At 42.6% G+C, this 23,980-nt stretch overlaps 1 long non-coding RNA gene across 1 annotated transcript; it reads left to right on the top strand.

The window, feature by feature from the left end:
• On the top strand, window positions 1-22,226 carry LOC138752632 (uncharacterized). The gene is made up of 3 exons (XR_011350787.1): window positions 1-136; window positions 6,831-6,884; window positions 22,145-22,226. It is a non-coding gene; the product is annotated as an uncharacterized lncRNA (long non-coding RNA).
• Window positions 22,227-23,980: the final 1,754 nt, after the last annotated feature.

Genomic DNA, 23,980 nt, shown 5'->3' with positions numbered 1-23,980 from the left:
AACCAGTTCTTGCAGAAAAGCATCCTCGACTACGAAGGACAACATGGAAAATTGTCTCAAAATGAAATTACTTCAGAGCTTCTAGATTAGGATGCCTTTTATTTTAAAAGGTAGCCACAGTTCAGCTGCATATTCTGTGAGTAGACTAGATTTGACTTTAATCAAGGCTCAATTAGTAACCTCTCGAGCTAACAGGTTCAATGTTTGAAGTACTTCAGGAAAGCAGCCAAGACAGTTCCCCTGCCAGCCGCACTCTCTTCACCCCTTACCATTGGGCAATACACGAGTTTTAAAACATTTGGAATTCTCTGCGAGGAAATTAGTGGAGGTCAACTGATTAAATATATCTAGCATGCAGTTTGATAGCTTTTTGCAAAACGGGGGAATTAAAAGTTATGGGGAAAGGCAGGTGGGTGGAGTAGAGTCCATGGTCAAATCAGCTGGCTTGATCAGCCAAATGGCCCACCCCTGCAGCTAATTATGTTCTTATAAAATGAACACCTCCTGATTCAAGGATAGTTTATTCCCTACCAATGTCAGACTACTGAACAGACTTCATTAATAAAACAGCACTGTCCTTGTACTGTTTTAGCTGATTATCTATTACATTACACACAGCACTTGTCCACCCTGCTCCTCCTCTCCCCTCCCCCTCCCCCCTCAGTGTTTGCAATTGAAGGGAACCTCTGGGTATCTGGTCTAGGCCGGATAGCCCCGAGTGCTCCAGGAATTGCAACAAACTGGGATACATGCCAGCCCAATGCAGCACGGCCATCTAAAAAACCAAGGACTCCATAGAGAGGAAGTGTGGCAACCTTTGGGGAACCAAGCCACCTCAGCAGCACCAGTCTCAAATATGTTACCACTTATGCACAGGCTACAAGGGGATAATTGGCTAACACCACTACCCCCAGCAAGGTCAACAACCCCCTCCACCTCAACAGCTACTAAAGCTCTGATTGCAACAGAGACTGAGATCAGGGGTAGAGAGGAGACATCAAGCACATCAACCTCCCAACCTCAAACCCCAGCCACGTCTTGAGGCCCCAACTGTGAAGGCAGAGGCACTGGAGGAGGAAGCTGCAGAGGGAAAATGGCAGCTGGAGGGGAAAAGAAAGAAAACCCAAGAATCCCCAAGAAACCAGCAGTGGACACCACAACCTGAGGATGAAAAGGATCACATTGCAAGCCGAAGCCAGCAACATCTTGGCATCTGAGGAGGAAGCTAGAACAAGGGCTGGACACAGAGATAGCACAACAGAAAGGAAGAAAATTAATTACAATTAAGATTGACAGTAGGAGATGCAGCACCCAGCCCAAGGAGGCCATGAGCAAGGCAGAGGCCAGTGGCCGCCAGCCCCAGGAGACCAGAAGCAGTGGAGAGGCTGTCACCACTCCATCCCCCTCCCCCCAAGCTCCCCAGCTAATCAACTAACAGATGGAGGAGCAAGAGTACAGCCAGATCTCTCCTCAGTGACACCACCAGAAAGGGCCAAGGAGACTGCTCCCAGATGACCACACCCTTTTCCTGAGCCTGCAATCAGTACTGAAGTCCTCCTTCTACATTCAAGAGGGAGGAATTCAGAGGTGAAGAGTCAGCAAGCCTTGATATTCATCTCAGAGGCCTCAAAGATCATCTTCTTATCCAGAGTGTGCAGTGGAGCAGGAAAAGACACACTCTGCGTTGCTTCGTCGAAATATTTCAGAGGGAGCTCTGCAATCCACAGCCTTAAGGAAGAGGATGGCTCAGTCACATCCTTGCAGACAGGCATACAGAGGATCTGCAGATTCTTTTATGCCAGTCTGTATGGATTCCCAAAACTTTGTCCTCTATCAGAGTTCTTAGTTGTCAGCAAGTGGGAATGTCTAGATCAATAAATTACTCAGGGGGAGCTGACAGACTCCATCTGTTCCTTTGAGTCAAGTAAGACTCCTGGAAGCGATGGCCTACTGGCTGAGTTGTACAAGGTTCTGTGGGACTGGGTGGACCTGGATCTGCTTAAAATATACAACACTTTGCTCCTAGCAGGAACTGACAAAGCACACCATCACTCTCAACTTCAAACAGAAGGGTGATGAGGAGGAGGATATCAGGAATTGGAGACCCATTTCACAGCTAAATGTGGACTACAATATCCTGTCCAAGTCCATCGTCAAACAAGTCAAGTCTGCTCTGGTGCAGGTCATCCACTCTGACCAGTCCTGCATGGTTCCAAGAAAGAAGACCTCTGATAGCCTCGTGTTGGTCAGGGATATCATCGCCTATGTGCAGGACAGGGAGGTGGACACCTGCCTAGTCAGCTTGGAGCAGGAAAAGGCTTTTGACTGGATATCACACATGTATATGGATGTGCTCTCCAAAAATGGGCTTTGCGAAAGGAATCTGGAATTAGATTAAACTGCTTTACTCAGACATCTGTAGAGCAGTCCAAATCAATTAGCTTCCCCATCAAGTCTGGAGTTAGATAACATTGCCCACTGTCTCCCCTCTTGTGTGCTGCATAGAACCCTTTGTCAAATCCATCACAGTAGACTAGGGCAGAAGAGGAGTGATGTTGCCAGGCAGTGGAGTATGCAGGTCTATGTCTCCCTGTACATGTACAACATCATCTTCTGTTCGGATGCATGATCGGTCTGGAGGCTGAGTAGTATATGCAAGCATTTTGAGTATGCATCAGGGTAAACCAGAAGAGCGAGGCAATACTCTTCAGTAACTGGCCCAACCTGTCCACCATCCCCTTCTCAGTCAGATCTGACTAACTGAAGCTGTTGGGGATCTTGATTGGAGGGGGGTGAGATGTGCAACAACACTTGGTCGGAGCTGATCACAAAGATGGACCAAAACAATGGGCCTGTGCGCACAGCCCTCCCTCTTTATAACAGGGAGTCAACAGGTGCCCGGTGCACTTGGTACTGCTAAATGTGGTGCAGGTGTGGCCCATCCCTCATGCCTTCACCAGAGCAGTTTTACAATTCACATGGGGGGTCCAAAATGGATAGGGTCCAAAGGAGAACCATGTACAAGTCACCAGAAAATGGGGTCAAGGGCATACCCAACGTGACTCTCATCCAGAAGACTACTTTCATGTGTGGCTGTTCATGAAACCACAGCACGAGGGCACTATGCCACTCTGTGCTGAGGTTCTACATTTCCCAGGTGTTGCAAAGGACAGGCCTGGAACCTCGCAATATCCTAGTTATCTGGATACCCCACCTATCCTTCAATGAAAAGATTTTTCCGGAACACCTTCGACCAGCATGGAATGTCCTGCTGAAACAGGCAGAATGACTCGACGGATCCAGTAGGATGGTTCCCTGAGCAGACCATCCATGCCATCTGGTGAAATGCCTCATTGCCAGGGATTACAAAACAAGGACCAGGGATGGCCTGAGAGGAGCCTTCCCAGTCAAACACTTCTTGTACAATGAGGGCATCACTCACCATGCACGCGATCCTCTAGGTGACTGTGATAGAGTGGAGATTGTTGCATACCTCTGCTGAATACAGATTCGCAAAGATTTCAGATTTATTGTCAGACTACATACATTACATCACATACCACCCTGAGAATCTTTTTCAGCGGGCAAGGCAGAATTACTACCTTGGTAGTGCAAAAAGGTTTTCTTGTTTTGTAAATAAAGTATATTTTTGGGGGAAAAAAAAACTTTCCATCCCACCAGCCTCCCCATTCAATAGATCATCCTTTGCAATATTTGTCCAGTCCAGAAAGAGTCCATCACCTGACAAATATTCAACTTCTCTTCGCTTTCTGGATCTTGAGATCACACCTTTTTTTACACTCTGGTTAACTTCCTGGCATATGGCACTTTCTCCAGGCAATGACGTGTCACTAAGAACTTGTGTTGAACTGTATCAAGGAACTCTGCTCTAGATATCAATGGATCTGACATGGTTTCCTAAATTTCAACAGTGACAATAATTCAAAAGCATTTCATTGGCCTGAAAGTGCACTAACAAGAATTAAGACCGTATGAGATGCTTTATAAATTTAAGCCTTTCTTTTGAGGGAAGTACATTCCATTTATGACAACAACAGCTATAAGAAACAATTGATCGACATTCAAAGCTACCATGTTGCATGTCCAACATCAGAATTTTTATTTAAGTCATTGCACTTCAAAATATGCTTGGAGCATCAAAGATTCAGCGGATTTGCCAATTAAAATGGTTATGAATAATAACAGAGTCAAATTGAACTTCCTTTTTCCATATTTTTTTTGTTCTGTGATCCTTGAAACAGAATTCAAAATTCAGCTGATAGCATGTTTATTTACAATGGGATTCCTTGATGGACTGTGAATCAGTCTTTACTTTTAAAAAAAAAACCATTGAGGATTTGAACCCATTTGCACACAGTTCCACGATTTAAGGAACGAGTTCTGAATAATTAGGTCTTGGGCTTATTTTTAAACTTACCAAACTGTACAAGTTCCTTACCTACTTCTGTCGCACTTCACTATAATCTGCTGTGTATAGAATTGTAAATTAGTATGAATATAATTATCCTCTATAATCTGGTTCAAAACAGAAAGTTTCAATAATCAACACACAAAGTCCTGAAGCAGAAAAGGAAATATAATTGAATAATAGACCATATTAAAGGTTCAATAAGTTTCCCCGTGTTGTGAACCGCATGATCATTGTTTTCCTTGAGAACAAGTTTATTTTTGCATTGCATTTGTGCCTTTATGACACCAGCTACATTTTTAAAATGGAATCAAATAATATTCAGTTTTGATACAATTCAGATTAGCTGAGAAATTTTGCTTAAGTGTTGATCCAGTATTTCTGCAGCATTACGATCGCAAATACCAGAGGCCGTTTGTTGAAGATGAGAGCAAGAAAGTTTAGGGTAGTTGTCAAGAGGCACGTCTTCTTCCCCCACACAGAGGGTGGGTGGGTGCCTGGAATGCTTTGCAGGGGGTGATGAGGGAGGCTGGCACAACATGGAATCTTTAGTCTTTTTTTTTAAAAAGACAGAAATCCTGCTGTAAATAAGACCTGCCATTAAGCTGGCTTTGCTCGTTTGCACTGAATCAAAACAACAGTAGCATAATGCTGGGCTAGTGTATCATTTACAAAGCAACCCAGCATTCTGGAGAAAAAAAGGCAGGACATGTAAAACAAAAGCATAAGTGTTGGTGTCTAAATGTGATGTAGAACATACTGTCTTCTTCTTCTCTTCTTTGGCTTGGCTAAAGATATATGGAGGGGGTAAAAAGTCCACGTCAGCTGCAGGCTCGTTTGTGGCTGACCAGTCCGATGCGGGACAGGCAGACACGATTGCAGCGGTTGCAAGGGAAAATTGGTTGGTTGGGGTTGGGTGTTGGGTTTTTCCTCCTTTGCCTTTTGTCAGTGAGGTGGGCTCTGCGGTCTTCTTCAAAGGAGGCTGCTGCCCGCCAAACTGTGAGGCGCCAAGATGCACGGTTTGAGGCGTTATCAGCCCACTGGCGGTGGTCAATGTGGCAGGCACCAAGAGATTTCTTTAGGCAGTCCTTGTACCTTTTCTTTGGTGCACCTCTGTCACGGTGGCCAGTGGAGAGCTCGCCATATAATACGATCTTGGGAAGGCGATGGTCCTCCATTCTGGAGACGTGACCCATCCAGCGCAGCTGGATCTTCAGCAGCGTGGACTCGATGCTGTCGACCTCTGCCATCTCGAGTACCTCGACGTTAGGGGTGTGTTGTCTCCGCTCCATCCTCAACATCCATTGGAGCGCTCACACCCCTAAAGAACATACTGTATTTGATGGCTATATGACCCACTTTTATCCCCCCAAAAGAATGGCTCAGAAATATCCCCCAGGGCATACATGTGAAGTTGAAATTAGGTGACAATGGTGAGTAACACTGATAATCTTCACTGCATGGCTTACTAGCATCATCGCCATCTATCATTGGGGGCTTGTGGTGGGCTGCCACAGGGGAGGAGGGCAGTGGGATTAGCCTGGAGGTGGGTGCAGGCTATTGGGAGACTCTCCAGGTGGCCCACTGTTGGTCCCCACAATGATCCCACTAATCTCCCGGGGGGGGGGGGGGAGATTGGGAGATTGGGGCAGTGGGCCCCCGGGACAGAGCAGGCCAGCAGATTATTCCTGTTGCCCAAGTTGCATGTTTTGTCCAAGTTTCAAATGCTTACCTGTATTTACACTAAAAAATTCTTAATATTCCCTGCTGAAATGGGGTCAAATACAGTACACATACACATCCTTTCCACCATGGTCCCTTGATTGCCCTTTTTACAGCTCAGTGACCACCTCTTCTACCAGGTCAAAGGCAGGACTGCAATGACCTCCACCCCACCATTCCGTTTTACATAGAAGGTGAGGCACAATAAAGGGGCAATACTCCTGGATTAAAGTGGTTGTGTAAAAGGGGTTTTAGATACAGACTAGGATGCAGGAAAAATAGTTTGATGGGTGTGACGTAGGATTGTTGTGGAATAGGTTTAGTTAGGTTGGCACAACATCATGGACTGAATGGGCTGTACTGTGGTGTAATGTTCTGTCTAAGTTGCACATTACTGAACATTACCAAGTCATTTTTCATCACTGAAAATTTGACTGGGACTTCTCATCTGATATGATTTCAACATGAGATTTGATTCCCACATAACTGTATTACTGGAACAATTGAACCATGAGCAAATAACATTGGTTTAACTCCTGGATAACAACTTGATACCTTAATTATCTTCTCTTCCCAAGATGTTCCACTGTAGTTGTCCCTTGTAGCAGCTTGATTCCAAAACACCCCGTCTCAGCAGCATGCCAGTATGAGTGATAGATCTGTTACTTTGCTATTGCAGATACACAGGCTCCATCCTGACCTCAGGCTGCTGACAATGTGAAGAGAATAAAAGGTATGCTTAGTGTAGATTTCCTGTAAATGGGTAGCTGATAGTCCATTTACATTCATTTAACTCCATAATATCCCTGAGTGACATTCGACCCTATTCTACAGTAGATTTCCCACCCATATGCCTTGGCCCTCTCCACCCACACATGCAACAAAGCAGATTCCCCTTGACCTCAATAACCACCACATCAGCCTCTACATCCAGCATCATCCTCCACCATTACTGCCTACTACGTGATCCTGTCACCAGACACTTAATCCCCGCTCCAGCTTCTGCAGGGACCACTCACTCTGTGAACCCCCCCACCTCATCCACTCTTCCCTCCCTGTCAAGGTCACCTTGGCACTTACTCCTCTGATCACAGGACATGTTCCACTTGCACCCACATCTCCTCCAAACAGGGCCCCAAACAGTCCTTCGAAGTGAACCAACCCTTGACTTTTCAATCTGCAGGCTTATCTATTGCATCTCGTCCTCCCATTATGGTCTCCTCTGCATTGGAGGGACTAGACACCTACTAGGAGATTGCTTAGTTAAGCACCTTGGCTCTGTCCACCACAATAATATGGATCTCACAGTGGCCACACATTTCAATTCTCTATCCCACTCACTTGACCTCATGCACTTCCAGACTGAGACCAACTGCAAATTGGAGGAACGCCACATATTTCATCTCAGCACCCTCCAATTTGATGGCATTAACATCAACTTCTGGTCTCTGTTGGAAGCCCCTCACAAAATCTTTCCCCATGTCTCTCTCTTTCCCTGTCTCCTTTCTCAGAGCCAAAGTCAATTCTGACCTTCCCCTCTCCTGTCCTCCTATCATATCCAATGAACACCTTTTGCCTATTGGTCTCTACTCCTCTCTCTCCTTTGTCTCCATCCTTCAAGAGATGCCGGTCTCTCTTTTTAATTTTCTCCTACTTAAGGAAGGGCTCCGGCCCAAAACATTGGCAATATATCTTTACCTCCTAGACTGGCAGAGTTCCTCCAGCATCTGTGTTTTTACTACAATCAGAGCATCTTCAGACTTGTGTTTCACTCCATTCAGTTGCTCCACTGCAAGATCTCTTCGAGGGATGCCTACTCTAAATAAATTCTCCTCCTCTCTTTGAAAGGAATTCTGTGGGAGCCTCTCCCTCTGCACTTCCTGCTTTTCTCAAGCTCTACCACCATGTACTCACTCAGACTAGCTTCCATAGCTAGAAGTCTTTCCTGGCTACTTGTCTTCACCGCCATTTGCTGACATGCAGATTCCAACTCCCTTTCCAGGCCTCCCAGTTTGACCCCTACCATATCAGATAGCTGCACTGCACTGCATTGACTCCTGCCCTCTTCACTTCTCTCTCTCCATATCCTACAGACCACCCTCACCTTGATGAGCAGATACAAACACCTCTGTACCTCACCACCACCTGCCATGGACCTCTCCTCCATATCTAGCCATTCTTCTGTTGGTTCTTCCAACTTACCTAGCATCCATAAAACGTTGGAAGCTCACCTCCCTGGAGACTACTGCCTCTGTGACCACCCATGCATGTCATCACCATGGCATTGGTAGCCTACAGGAGTGAGCCTCTGAAGTGATCTCTCACCCTGAACTCAGTGACCTACAGGACCAAACTCCTGTCAGACAGCTCCATCTTTGCCCCAGCAATCCACAGGACCAGGCCACCATTGCAAACTCCTAGCCCCCATCACAACAGCTTACAGATCAAGCCTCTGACACAAATTCTCACACTAACCTTGGCAAACCACATGACTGAGCTTCCATAGTGTACTCTCCCTAGCCCCTCTCACCCTTCTCCTCCACTTCTGACTTCCCCAACCTTCACACCTCCCTCCACATCCTGATCTACCAGATCCTCCACTTCATTGATCATTCACCGAACTCCTGCCTGGTCTTCACCAACCCCTGACATTCCCCTCCTCAAAACAGAAAGTTCTGTTCTCAGATAAAGCCTCATTTTCATCCCCTTCACCAGCACCACAAGTTCTGCATGCTCCATGACCCTGAACTCTTATTTCTATCAAATCTGTGTCACTTCTACAACTACAATTCTTCACCTCTCTCTACAGTCCCCCACTCCCACTTTAAATCTTCATCTTCCTGGTCACCTCATTCGACCCTCTGGACCTTTATTTCTATCTACTGCAAAGTCAATCACATTGTATTCACCACTCCCCTTACTCATTTCAATCCCACCCTTCAGAAGGCCTGACCCTCTACTCTGCAATAAACCCAATCACCCCATTAAACCTGCAGACAAGGATGGCACTATTGTGTTATGACAAACTGATCTTTCTGGCCAAAGAGACAGCAACATTCAGATGTTTCTTCCAACCTACCCCTCCAACAGGATCCCAGCAAAACTCATCGAACCACTATCTCTGAAGACATTACTTCCAGTCATCTCCCAAGCATAGACTCCAACCTCCTTGTTATCCAACTCAGCACTGCCTTTTTGTCCTACACATGATCCACAAACCCAGTTGTCCTGGCAGGCCCATTGTTTTTGTGCACTCCTGGCCCACAGAACTGTTATCCCTTACCTTGACTCCATTTTGCTCCAGTAGTCCAGACCTTCCACACCTATATTCAGGATATTCCACAACTTTCACTCATCTGAACCTGATCATCTCATCTTTACCAGAGACATTCAATCACAATACACCTCCAACCCCCATACCAAAAGCCTCAAAGCCCTTGGTTTGAAACTTGATACAGACCAAACCAGTCATACTCCTTTACCACCTTCCTCCGGCTGGCGGAACTTGGTCTCACCCTCAATAACATCTCCTTTGACTCATCTCACTTTTACCAAGTCGAAAGGGGTAGCCATGGGTATCTGCATGAGGCCCAGCTATGCCTGCTTTTTTTTGGCTATATGGAGCAATCCATGCTACAAAGCTATGCAGGCATGGCCTCTCAACTCTTTCTCCATTTCATCAACAACTACTTTGGAGCTGCCTCATGTACCCATGATGAGCTTGTAGACTTTATCCACTTTGTTGCCAATCTCTGGCAACAAACTCCCTTTTCACAATCTCTCAGTCTCCATCTCAGGAGCCAAACTTCGGAGCAGCATCTTCTACAAACCCACCAACTTCCCACTCCACTCCATCCCTTTCCATCCTGTCCCATGTCAGGATTTCATCCCTTTCTCTCCATTTCTGCTCCCAGGACAAGGTCTTCCATGCAAGATCATGAGAGATCCTCCTTCAAACAAAGTGGCTTCACCTCCAACATCAACTCAGCACTCACCCACATATCCTCCAGCAACCACACCTGCCCTGGAGACTTCCACCCCAACACGCATCAAGAACAGCATTCCCCTCATCCTCGCCAATCAATCCACCAGTCTTTTGAAGTTCAGTTGCAATGATTTCAATCAAAGCCAACCTCAAGGTGCAAATTTTAGAATATGGTCAGGTCACTTAGCATCTGAGGAAATGGTTAAAGTTTCAAATTGCAGACCTCAAACCTGAATATACCATACATTTTCAGTCTTCTGTCAAAAAATCTTTGTGAGCGCAGACGTAAATTTTATTCCATTTTATTGCAAATGAAACATCCAGAACAGATCTTTCCTGAGTACAGAGAGAGTGTTACAGGAACTAACTTTTAAATTCATGGAATTGATCTGAACTTGACAAGAAAATATCTGGAAAATGGAAATGTACTTTTTGGCATGCTTTATTAACAAGAGTTCACTGTGACAGATTGTCAATACTGTAAGAGACAGAAGTGATGAAACAGTATCTGTTTCCAATCATGGAACCGATGAACATTACAACATCAAAATAAGCCCCTTCAGCCCTTCAAGTCTGTGTTGAATTATTTTTCTGCCTAGTTCCACTAACCTGCAACCAGCCCATTGCCCTTCATTCCTCCCCATCCATGTACTGGTCCAAATTCTTCTTAAATTTTAAAATTGAGCCTACATTCACCTCTTCAGCTGGGAGCTTGTTCCACACTCCCATCACCCACTGTGAAGAGGTTCCCCCTAAACCTTTTCCCTTTCACCCTTAACCCATCCTCTGGTTTGTTTCTCACCTACCCTCAGTAGAAAAAGTCTATCTACATTTTATCTCCTTCATAATTTTATCAAATCTCCACTCATTCTTCTACACTGCAGGGAATAAAGTCCTAATCTGTTTGACCTTTCTCTGAAATTCAGTTAAGCATGTAAAGGCAGAAAGGAAGAGAGGAAAATTTCAGTCAAAAACCTAACTGAGACTGAAATTCTTCAGTTAAAGCATTTTATTTATATTTAATCTCTAAAGATTTATCATTCAGTCATTTATTTCTTATTGACCACACAGTCTATCAGGAAGGATGAATGGAAGTTTTAATTTAGTTTTTGCATCATATTATTTTTCACTATTTACCAGCATACAAGCCTTTATAAATTTAAACCTTCACTTTTACAATATATTTCACAATTCAGCATGGGTTTTTTAATCCTGTCCTGAGTCAATTTGCAGCACTCTTCATCTGGTGGCACCCATCATGTGTCCTATTAGAGTAGTTATTTTGAATATCTGTATCAATGTGGGGTGATGCCATCATTAACTCCCTCTCATCAGATTACAAACTGCTTTTAGTGATGTGTTTTTCCAAAAGTAGTGAAGTGCCAAGCTTCTGCCCTTCTCTCAGGCTCAGGAACATTCACATTAACAATAAGCATCAAGAATCTAGAAATTTCTTTCAGCATGAACACTGGGGAAGAAGTAACCATGATGAGTTGTACTGCGGTTACTTTGAATATTTACTGTGTCATATGTCTTTATTGTCTCTCAATTAGTTTACTATTACAGTTTTTCTTTAAAGGTATCTGTTCGAATACAGCAATAATTTTTGTGAATATGAATGCTCTATAAATTGTGCAATAATAAACTCATCAATAATATAATTGTTTTAATAAATCATTTTTCTACAAGAGGATTTTCCATCATAAATATGTAAAATCATATGGAAGCCGCTGATTGTGGTTGAACATTCAAAATACATGATCACAATGTGGAAAAAAATACCAGAAATATTTAAAATGCACTCCATTCTCAGCATCTTTGAATTAATGTTTAATGTGGCTCGTGAATAATGATTCATGAAGAGCAGATTCATTGATGAATCATCAGGAATATTGGGCCCATTACTTTAAGAAATAAATTTGCTGGAAAAGTAGCTTTCCAACCCTTCACCTCTTATGTTCTTTATACTCTTCTTAACATCACTACTGTTAACCATGCCTTTACCGTAATCACAGATTTAATGCTTTGGAATTCCTTTCCTAAAATCTTTTTCCTTTCCATCTTACTTCAAGATCAGGCAATGATGCACATGAAACTTTGAAATACTTGGTTAAGAGGGATTTCCAGTTCTCTTAATCTCTACATGTCTTTGCCAGACATGTTATGAGACTGAGGAAGACAATTTAAAGCCTGCATGGAACTGTTGGAAGTTGGACTGACCGGCAGAAGGGTGTTAAATGGGAAAAGGGTTGTACAAAATGGGATTAATGTACATTCATGGTTGATAATGGAATAGACTGAAGTTTGTAGAAGCTATTTTCATTCTTCGACTTAAAATGCTTCAAATATAACCTATAAAAGAGTGTAACATCTACCCAAAACTTTCATGCAGAACAGACTTGTCCTCAAAGGCCAATGAAAACCAGGTGTCTTGAGTATTTTAAAAGTACAGCTGGAAATGCTGGTGTGTGGGAGTGGAAGGTTACAATGTGTGGGAGTGGAAGGTTACAATGTGTGGGAGTGGAAGGTTACAATGTGTGGGAGTGGAAGGTTACAATGTGTGGGAGAGGAAGGTTACAATGTGTGGGAGAGGAAGGTTACAATGTGTGGGAGAGGAAGGTTACAATGTGTGGGAGTGGAAGGTTACAATGTGTGGGAGTGGAAGGTTACAATGTGTGGGAGAGGAAGGTTACAATGTGTGGGAGAGGAAGGTTACAATGTGTGGGAGAGGAAGGTTACAATGTGTGGGAGAGGAAGGTTACAATGTGTAGATAAGAATCAGAAATCAAGGTCTCAATCAGATCAATCTTGAATTTATTAAATACTAAGGCAGGATTGAAAATATCATGCATTTTATTCCTGCTCCTCTTTGTATATTCATAGAGAAGGAGTTAGCTTTTGGTGATGCTTTATCTCAAAAAAGGTTAAGAGTGGAGCTTTCTGCGAAGACTTGGAAAAGCAAAGAGATTTGCATGTAAGTACTGCTGCTTTTTGGATGAGATACTATTTCAGAAATACAGGGAAGTTAAAAAGCCAAACATTTTTTGAATAGTTAATCTCTCAGTATTCTGTGAGACACTGTGAGTTGGAATCTGACTCCCAACACTTCAGGAGATGCTTGAGGTGGAGAGCTGGTTGAATGCTCTGTGGCTGATAAAAATTTTTAGGTGAGACATTAAACTGAATCTCCATTTATTCTGGGCTGGAACAAAACGATTCTCAACTAGAAATATACCACTGAACAAAGCAGCAGCACTGTATTCCACTCCTTTTCACCGGCTATCCTCGTGCCTCTAATCATAAAAGAACCAGAACCATGGACTTGCGTCTTAGCCACATTTTCCTCTTCAATTAACATAATTAAAAATAGTTCAGTGATCAATTTCTCATTGATGTTTGATAATCAGCTGCTCTGCTTTCTCATTCTAATTGCAGTGATCATACTTCAAAAGTACCGATTTGCAATGTGAAAATGTTAAGCAAAAGTTCCTTCTTTTACTGTTCCTTCTGAATAAAGGTTCTAGATGGTTTATCATTAACACAAGTGGCCACCAGGACTCTGTCTGTCTCTTATAAATCCAGTTGGAAGGAAGGCAGTAACAGATACATCAGAAATAATGATGCAATCTTCAATTCAGTCATCATCGGGAATACCCTTGTGACACAGATCTGTCAACAACAAGCTACAAAATCCTCACAACCAGATAAATCCTCAGTTCTATTTTTTTCTCCTTTGCCATAGTTTAGCACATTACATTTTAAGCTTTTAGACTCAAAAATCTTGCTTCTGCAGCCATGTGATCACTAAGTATATTTGCGATGGTTTAATTTGTTCTCACAGGGCAACAGTTAATTTCATTTCCCTCTTGTGCACTAGTTGGTAAGTTGATCAGATATTGTCAGAGTGAGATAAACCATCGAGGACCTGAGTGATTGTTGGTTTAACGAGGAGAAAATTGATGGAAAATAAAGTTTTTAAAAAATACTTTGTGAAAAGCTACAAAAATTGTCTGCTCTACCTGACCTGCTTTAACGAGAGTGCTCAGATGGTGTGAATCCAGGAGAGCAGGAATTGGAGAAACAGCAATCCCCTGCGGGGTCCAACTGCTCAGTCCAACTTCCAACAGTTCCATGCAGGCTTTAAACAGCCTCTTAACAGAGCTGACAGTGTTCTATTTAACATCCTTTGACTGTCGGGTCTGGGCCCAAGATGCCGGTTCCTGTGTTCAGCAGCAGCCTCGAGGGGTTGCAGACTCTGAGGGAGCAGTGGACTGGCACAGAGCACCAGCAACAGGGAGAATATCCCCTTAGAGAAGGGGAAGCAGAAGAGACAACCCTAAAGACGGTGATCATGGTGGTGGACCAGCAAGGGCCTCTGTGTCTGCAGGCCACAGACAGCAGGTGGGCTGTTGTCGACTGTTGAGGAACCCACACAGACTGTTGGCTGCTGGAGACTGGCTCAAGAGAACAAAGTATCGGAACAGAGATTTGAGGATGCTAAGGGCAAAGAGGGCTTTCAAAGAGCCCTGGGTGCTGAAGGCCTCATGTCGGTTTTGATCTGGAACTCAGGTTGCCAATGGTTTGATCTGAACTTGAGTCTTTTACAGCTGCAGAAGCTGAAAGAGTGCTGGATGTGAGCAAGTCCACAGCCACTTGGTGACTCTCTTTTCCTTCTCTTTCTCTGACTGCAAGGGGTGCTGGGCAATGCTAATGACAAACTTTTCTTTGCCTTGTGGCAGATTTATGTAATATCTGAATCTGAACAAAATTGTACTTTTTTTTTTATTTTTGACGTAAAGCACGATAACACGCCTTTCGGGACCATAAGCCGATGTGCCTCCCAAATATACAAATTAGCTGTCAACCCTGATATATTTTGAAGGGTGGGAGGAAACCAGAGCACCTGGGGAAAACCCATGCAGACAGGAGGAGAATGTACAAACTCTTTACGAACAGCTCTGGATTCGAACCCATGTCGTTGGGGCTGTAACAGTGTTGCACCAACTGTGCCGCAAAAAAAAATTGGGAAAAAAAATGAGACAGCACGTTTCTACCAGTTAAATCTGATGCCAGCAAGGCTGCTCGGCAGTAATTACCGTTCATCACATAGCACTGACTTGTAATATCTTTCTGTGGCAATTTTTATATCCACCAAGCAATTACAGCAACTTCAACCTTTCAATGCATTTCAATTGTGAGACAGATGGCAAGATGCTAATTTCATGAAAGATAATCAAAGAGCAGCAGGAAACTTTGAAGGAACTTGCATTCACTCCTTATCTACAGATGTAATTTCATTTGCACTTTGGCCTAATCATTACCTGAACTGGCAAATGCAGTCTGTAATCATCCATATCAGCTACTTTTCTGGAAATAATTAGAATTACTTTTGTGCAAATAATTAGAATTGATGGTAAAAGAGCAACAGGTATAACTGATGTAGGTGCCTGTGAACAAGAATTTAGGGATTGTTTTACCATCATTGAGGGGCTCCATTGAATTGGCAAGGTTGCATCTTATTGAGTTTACACAGCTCATGAGATCAAATTCTTTCAGCAATAATAACTAATGCTGGTTTTCTTTTTCCATATTATATATTTTGGAATTTTATAAAAACGTCTAATAGATTAAATCAGCAGAACTACAGATTTTCCATTAAGAAATGTTATTTAACTCTGATACTAATAAATGGGAATTAGGCCAAGGCATAATTATCTCAGTGCAGAAGCCCAGTAAGTGAACATTTTCCAGGAGGCTTATCCTCCATGGGTCATTGGGAATACTGTACATCTGCCTCATAGCAATCCCTATGTCCTGCAACCCAGTTTCGCCAAGGTCACTGGCATCTTCTACCACAGAGACAATTCTAGCCACAAATCCGTGCCTGGGCCATTCCATTTGTGGTAGTGAGACATTAGTTGCTTTCTGGCTAATTGAATAAGACTTCACAAAGGCACATTTTGAAAGTATAGGTAAATGTATCTCTAGCTTATGGGGCAGGAACCAACAGGCAGCATAAGCACATGGACGTGTAGGATCTTGCAGGCACCTTCAAGTATGTTTCAACAAATCCATTTTAGATTTGAGGCTAATGTTCAGATTTATCCTAGTTGATAGATTGCTTATTCAAATGCACTCCTTGATTCTTTTTGAAAGATTGGGTGTTTGATGGCTTTGGGGATCAGGCAGAGGATCAGAGTCAGATCAGCCATAATCAGATTGAATGGAGAAGCAGGTCTGAGGAATCTTGTTGTTTATTCCTGCTCCTGCTCCTTTTTTCTCGTGTTCCACTCATCCTATTTATTAGGACTGGTGATGGTTGTTGCTTTTTATTGTCCTGTTCAACTAAATAAAAGCCATGTCAACACATGCTATTTTGGGCAAATGAACATCCAAGATGACCAAGATGATATAGAAAACCAAAATGTTAGGCTTTGCAGGGAAGGGATCCATGAATTAGGTCTTAGGGAGGTGGTTAAAAAAATGACCGAATGAACCAAACAATTAGTGATGAGAACATGATTGGTTGCTTAAGAACTATAACCTTCAAATACAAGTCTTTCCTTGCTTATTTCATAGAATTTGCTGATCATATTTAAATAGAAACAGAAATATCAAAAGTTATAGCAGAAGGCCATTCAGCATTTTGAGACTGCTCCACCATTCAATGGCTATACATACAACTTCAGCAATCTAAATACAAGTTTAGAATGGAGATATTAATATAATATCATTCCATTTTTCCATAAACCCTCAAAACCGAACTGTTGGAACATCTACAGTGAGATCCATGCAGATTGCACACCACAAGATACTCCTAAACAAAGGTATTGATGTAATGCAATGATACAATTCAAATATCAACTGGCCAAATTAAACAGAACTTGAACAACTGCATCCTTTACAGCTAAGAGATATGACATTTGGTCTATTTATCATGCTTTATTTAGTAAGTAAAGTTGGCTTAATGGTGCCTCAACAACTGTGCACTCAATGTCAAAACTAAGGACCTGATTGTCATCTTCAGGAAAGGAAAGCCAGAGGTTTACAATCCAGTGTTCATTGGGGGGTCAGAGGTGGAGAGGGTGAGCAAATTAAGTTCTTGGGAGTCACTATCTTGGAGAATCTTTCCTGGACCCAACACACTTCAGAAAGCATGTCAGTGCTTATATTTCTGTGACAGTATTTTGAGGTGGCTTGGGGTGAATTGCTAGAGTAGCTTGCACACAAACACATTTTAAAAACACAATTTTTGCAGGACTTTTGCAGAATGCTTTTTGCAAAAAGAGCAACAAAGTTGTAGAACACAGCTGGCCCGGGAGAGCATGTGATTTTTGCAGGCAGGCAGAACAATTTTGCTCTCAAGATGTGAGAAGTGCCTTCACGTTCACAAAATATGCTCGAATCAAAAGTTGAGAACAAAGAACATTTATTTGCATTTACAACATTGCAAGGTTGGGTACTCTCCCCCTACCTCGGGAAAGTACACCGAGGGCAGGAAGCTTCTTTGTTTTTATACATTTTTCAATTCACCTCCCCTTACATTTTTCTTACATTTATCCTTCTTGGATTGGTTTGGCACTTTTCCCTATTCGCCTGACTCTTGACTGACTCCGACTTTCTCCTATCCCGTACTCACACCTCCTTTCCCCACCCCCTATTAAACAAGCCCTTTGTGTGTATGTGCATATTTCTATATCTCCTTAAATTCCTCTGTTATCTTGTCTACTTTTTCATGTGCCATTTTACACAAAGAACATTTTAGCTATTTCCTTGCTTTTTCTACCTTCTATAACTATTTCTAAACTCCTACAATAATCAAAAAGTAACTGTTTCTAAACTCCTACAAAGAGAGGGAGGGAGTGAAACAGAGGAGAGACACAGAAATCAGTTCCAGAGGGACAAGCTGGCAAACTGTGGAAGGCTGCCTGGTCAAAAGAGAAGACTGGCAGTCTGAAAGGTGACCTAAAAGAAAGAGGATCATCTGGAAAATCCTGAAGGGGGCAAGTTTTGTCAGCAAGACTGATTGAGAAAGAATCAGTTGCAGATGTCCTGGAAAAGGAATTTCTCTCTCTGAACACCAGCGAGAACCCTCCTGTTGAGTCTGATGGAGGGTTCTTAAATCTGGTGGTATGAGTCTTGTGGCACTTGTGCCTCTTTCCTGGTGGCAGTTGTGAGAACTGAGCATATGCTAAGTGTTGTAGATCCTTGATGTTGCTGCCCTCCAACTGTAGTGTTCCCTGTAGATGTTCTCAATAGTGGGTAGGGGTTGCCTGTGATGTCCTGAGTTGTGTCCATTACCTTTTGCAGGGCTTTATTTTCAGGGGTATTGGTGTCCCCATACCAGACTATGATACAGCTGATCGCACTCTCCACCACACATCTGTAGAATTTTGCCAGTGATAATGTAAACAAACTGAAATTCAGAGAAAAAAGATCAATACAATGCACAAGTAAGTGTCCTCTATCTTTATTCTTCTTTCCTCAAGCTCTATCTCCCTCTTTGCTTTCCCTGCTCTCTCCTTTGCTTCAGTTCTGCATTCACAGAGCCACCCCTCTGAGAAATTCTCACCTTTCCTGGCTTTGGAGGCAGTGCAGAGGAGGTCACCAGGTTGATTCCAGAGATGAGGGGCTTAACCTAAGAGGAGAGATTAAGTGGAGTGGGACTGTGCTCGCTGTAATTCTAGAATGAGAGGGGATCTTATAAAAATGAATAAAATTCAGGGTAGCAGATTTAGGTAAGAGATGAGGATGAACTGCTATTCCCAGAGGATGGTGAATCTATGGAATTCATTGCCCATTGAAACAGTGGACACTACCAAAGTTGATAGATTTAGGACAAATGTGGATAGATTTTTATATAGTTGGGGAATTAAGTGTGACAGAGTATATAGATAAATATAGATATTTTTGGGGGAGATAAATTGGGAAAGGTTTGTTAGAGTAGGTCACATTCAAACACTAAAACAGATCTTATTTAAAATAGTGGAGCTCTGCCCCATGGTAGATGTATCAGCTCCAGAGGTTTTGCAAGAGCTTTGAAGAGTGCTCAAGAGACTTCATTAATGGATTGTTGTTTACAAAAGGCAACAGATGAAAGAGCATACCTGGAAGAGAACTTGCTGTTCTGAGAGGGTCATGTGGTTTTTCAAGCAGAGGGAGTCAAACAGGCTTAGAGAGAGAAATACAGAAATCATTTCTACAGACAGCAGCTGGGACTGGAACAGGACAAGCTGGCAAGCTTATGGAAAGCCCAGTTGTAAGATGGCCTGGTCAAACCCCTTGTGGTTCAAGCAAGAGGAGAGGACTGGCTGTCTAATGTTACCTTGGAATAAGGGAAACAAAAAGGAATTCTGATGAGCTGAAAGAAAGAGGTTATCATCTGAGAACTCTGAATGGGCAAGTTTTGTAAGCCAAGACACTGAAGTGGCTGATTAAAAAGGAACAGCAAATCTCTCTCTGAAAACCAACAGGAACCTTCCTGAGCAGTAACCATTTACCTTTCAAGCACCAAAGCCTGGTGAACTTTATAATTGTTAAATTCTGTGCACGGTATAAGAATTGCTTGCAACCAGTGAACTTTGAGGAATGAGAAGTGAGATTAGACTGTGAAGAACTTTTCTAAACTTACACACACATTACATACACATGCACTTAGAACTAGAAGGGGGTTGTTGGGTTAAGTAAGTCAATAGAGAGGAGTTAAAGTTTGATTCTATTTTCACGTTTAAACATAATTAAAAGCAACTTTTGTTTAAGTAACCATTTGTTGAGGTGAATATCCATTGATGCTGGGTTTTGGGGTCCTCTGGGCTTGTAACATAAGAAATATGGGGAAAGGGAAGGTAGGTGGAGATAAGCCCATCATAAGATCAGCCATGGCCTCATTGAATGGGAGAACAGGTTCGACAGGCCCAATGACCAATTCCTACTCCTATTTCTTATGTTCTTACACCTTCTTCCTGTCCTATCTACAGTCAATTATCACCTTCTCCTCAGCCTTTTAATTCGGGTACCTGCCAGCTTTTTAATCATACCTTTAAAAAATGGCTCAAGCCTAAGACCTCACTTATTTATCTTTACCTCGCATGGACACTGCAAGGCCTGCTAGGTTTCTCCAGCATTTCTGTGTTTTTACTACAATCACTGCATCTGCAGACATGAGCATTTCACTCCCGATGTCATATAATGATGATCATTTTTACGTAAAATAATTTTTCACCAGTCAGATTAAAGGTTTATGCTCTCTATGATTTCCTGAAATTTGATCACAATATCCTGTTATTCCTTTTACTCGTGGGTACTTTACCTTTTTCATAACACCTCATTCAAACAATTCAGATTCTGAAGCCTGGCAGGCAACCCCTAACAGGAACATTAGAACAGGCATAATTTAGCTCCACAAATCTTTTCTGACATTGTGAGATCATGGCTACTTTATGTTCTGCCTCATTTTACCCATTTTGTTTTGGGTATTCATTCACAATTTTGATTAAAGATCCTCTCCCAGTCTCAGATTTAACATTAAGAAATGTCACCCTTAATTATCAGTTATGAAGTAGAGTTTCAAATTTGCACCAGTGTTTGCTAATTATATGTTGAATAGATGATTCTTTTAAACAAGGCATCAAATCATACTTTCATCAATAGTGGGTTCTCACTCTGTTTCTCTCAGTGCCTTGAAATATTCAATCATGGCAAATTTTCAATAAATGCATTCTTAGTGTGTAGACTCACTCTCTCTCTGGCATTTACTTTAATTCATGCTAACTTTGTAAAAATGTCATTATGCACCTTAGCCCTAGTGTGTAGGTAAGTGGTTGAATCAGCAGGGAGTTCATGGGGAGAATGAAAGGTGTAAATGGGTGGTTGATTGTTAGCATGAACTCAGTGGGCTGAATGGCCTGTGACATGCTATAGCTCTATACAGCTGTCCTTTTTATGCATGAATGCCTAGAACACCAGGTTCATGGTGAGGAGCAGATGCAGGATTACACATGATTATCCAGAGGATGTTTTCTGCTTCCGCTACTGCCCCAATGGCCTTCTCTCGCTTTCAACTTTCCATTAACAAGCAGCAAATGGCTGAAGTTGCTGCATTTCCACATTTAGAGATACCAAATAAACTTTCCCAGGACACAGTGAAGTAATTTCAAATCTCAACACCTTTTTAAGGATCTGCTTCTAACGACCTCTTATCAACATAGCTAACATGGAAATTTAACTTTATTTATAGCTGTATCTAATGGCAATGTTTAAATCCAAGATTTAAATTTTTAAGTTTTTAAATTTTCTCTACCATCATTTTGATCTCTGTTTCATAATCCAATTTTCTCTTACCTCTTATTTATTTTGAATAATTTTTGCATTTTGTACTGTTTGTTTAGCAGCCATTCAATTGGAAATATACCAGTGGTTGACCCATTCACTTGCCCGATGATAGCCTCTTTCTCTTGTGCTGTTTGCAACTCCTATTGGCCTGAACATCTCACACAATTTATCAGCCTCAGTATGCAAGGACAGGTTTAAATAATGGCATCCAGTTATACATGGGATATGGGGCAAATGCAGGCAAACAGGATGAGCCCAGAGGGCAACACCCAAAAGTCATGCTGAATGACCTTATCTCTACGGCTCCATCACTCTACTGGATAATTAAGTGTTGAGTCTGTAAAAGTGCATGTTATATGAACATTCTACCCCTGCATAACCTCAAACATTCAACCATCGGAACCAGAGGCCAACAGACATTTTGGCAACTGTATCTCAGAAGTTGACATAGCATTTGACATCCTGTTGTAGATCTATGCAACACCCTGTAGAAAGGCCAACTATCTGATAAGGATATAACTTCTCATTAATTCCTTCAAAAGTTTGACCTCAAATTACAATGGACAACATTCCCCCCTCCCCCAGAAGGTTTGCCTCATGAGATAAATAGGGATAATGATAGACAACTTCAAACTGAAAGCAAAAATAATTTCCAATTTGCTGTATCGTATACTCAGGATATCGTGACCTCAGGACCAATGTGCCAAGAGGAGGAGTGAAGGGTTTGGGAGCACGGTGTGTGCAGGGAACTAGCTGAGGTGAGTGTGTTTTAAAAAGAGTACTGGTTGGGTCTTGGGACACTGCAACCGCAGGACCAATGTGGCAAGAGGAGTGAAGGGCTTGGGAGCGTGGTGTTCAGGGAACCAGCTGAGGTGAGTGCATTTTAAAAAGAGCATGGAGGGCAATTGAAGGGTTAAATGAGTGTGATTTGTGGGAATGGGTATTTGAGATAATCAGCAGGGATAAACAAAAGGAGGCGAAGCTCAAGCAGAGCAGCAAGTTTGAATGGACCAGTGTAGGAGTGGGACTAAGAGGCTTTGGCTAGCTGAAGATAAACTTGATTCCAAGAAAAAAAGGACTTTGATTTTAAGGTAGGAAGTGTTAATGGAGCAGTGGAATGGCCTCTAGGACAACATAATTGTCCCTGATGAATACACGTGCATGAGATGCATCCATTTGCAGCTTTTAGGAGACTATGAGGAAGCTGGATAAACTCCAGATTTTTTGAGAGGCAGAGACAGACAGTACAGAGCAACCCTGTAGCCATTCCCCGCCACCCCAAGAATATGGTTTTAGATACTGTTGTATGGGGAGGGGTGAGACAATCTACCAGGGACAAGTAAGTGGTCACGTCTCTAGCACAAAGGCAGCACCCACCCACCCCAGCTTATTGGGGAAAGGCATGGGAGAAAGAGGAGGAGAACTATGATAATTGAGGACATTGGTTAGGAGAGCAGACTTGGTGAATGAGATGGAGGCTCCTTGATGTATGTTACCTCCAAAGTGCCAGGTGTTGCTTGTGAGGAAACCAATTTGGTAGGTCTTAAAGGCAAGGGCTGTGGACATGGACACATATATGTATTCACCTCAGTACATTAAATAATCAAGGAAAAATTATTACAAAGCCCCCAGCACTCTTTGACTTACTGAAGGCAGTTTTATGTTACCAGGAGCACAAATTAAATGATCCCAGCCTTTTAAAACAGTGCACATCTTACCAGCAATTTTGCCACTGTCCTTTCACAGTCCTAGGCCTGGAGTGAATCAAGGTAGTCCCAAGCTAGCAAAAAGGAAGAATTAAGCACACATGGCTCTTTTTATAGTGGTAGAGGGATGGGAGGACCAGTTCAGGTCATTAGTAGAGAACTAATGGCTTGGAGCCAGCAAGGTTAATCTGATTTCAATGGGCCAAGATCAGGCAGGCAGGCAAGTCCAGTCCAGGTAATTTACTGAGAGCCAATGGCTCAGTGCCAGCAAGGTTAAGCTAATTACAATGGCCAAGTATAAAGGAATGTAAATTGACTAATGGCAAGGTGTGTACTAATTTGTGGAGCAGAGCCAAACCTTGATTGGCAGGTGTATGCTCTCTAATTAAGTAGGAGGGGCAGGCAGTGCTATCATGTGATGGCCATAACTCTTCTCAATTCACAGAGTCAGGGATGTCTCTGATTGAGTTCATAGCATCCTGAAGGGGAGAAGCAGCCAGATGCCATCATCCACATGGGGACCAATGCCATAGATAGGAATAGGGAATGAGGCCTGAATAGAGAGAGTTAGGAAAGAAGTTTAAAAAGCAAGACCTCAACAATCGTAATCTCAGGATTGCTGTCTATGGTATCTGCCAGAGAGGATAGGAACTGAAAGTTGTGGCAGATGAACATGTGGCTGAAAATTTGGTGCAGTGGTTCAGATTTCTAGATCATTGGGATCTCTTTTATGGGTTTGACCTGTATAAAAAGGATGGGGTATACCTGAACTGGAGAAGGACCAACATCCTGATGGGCAAGTTTGCT

Source organism: Narcine bancroftii, chromosome 2 (genome assembly GCF_036971445.1).
Source record: "Narcine bancroftii isolate sNarBan1 chromosome 2, sNarBan1.hap1, whole genome shotgun sequence".
NCBI classification, from domain to species: domain Eukaryota; kingdom Metazoa; phylum Chordata; class Chondrichthyes; order Torpediniformes; family Narcinidae; genus Narcine; species Narcine bancroftii.
The sequence above is the reverse complement of the archived record's forward strand: the minus strand, read 5'-3'. Positions and strand labels throughout refer to the sequence as shown.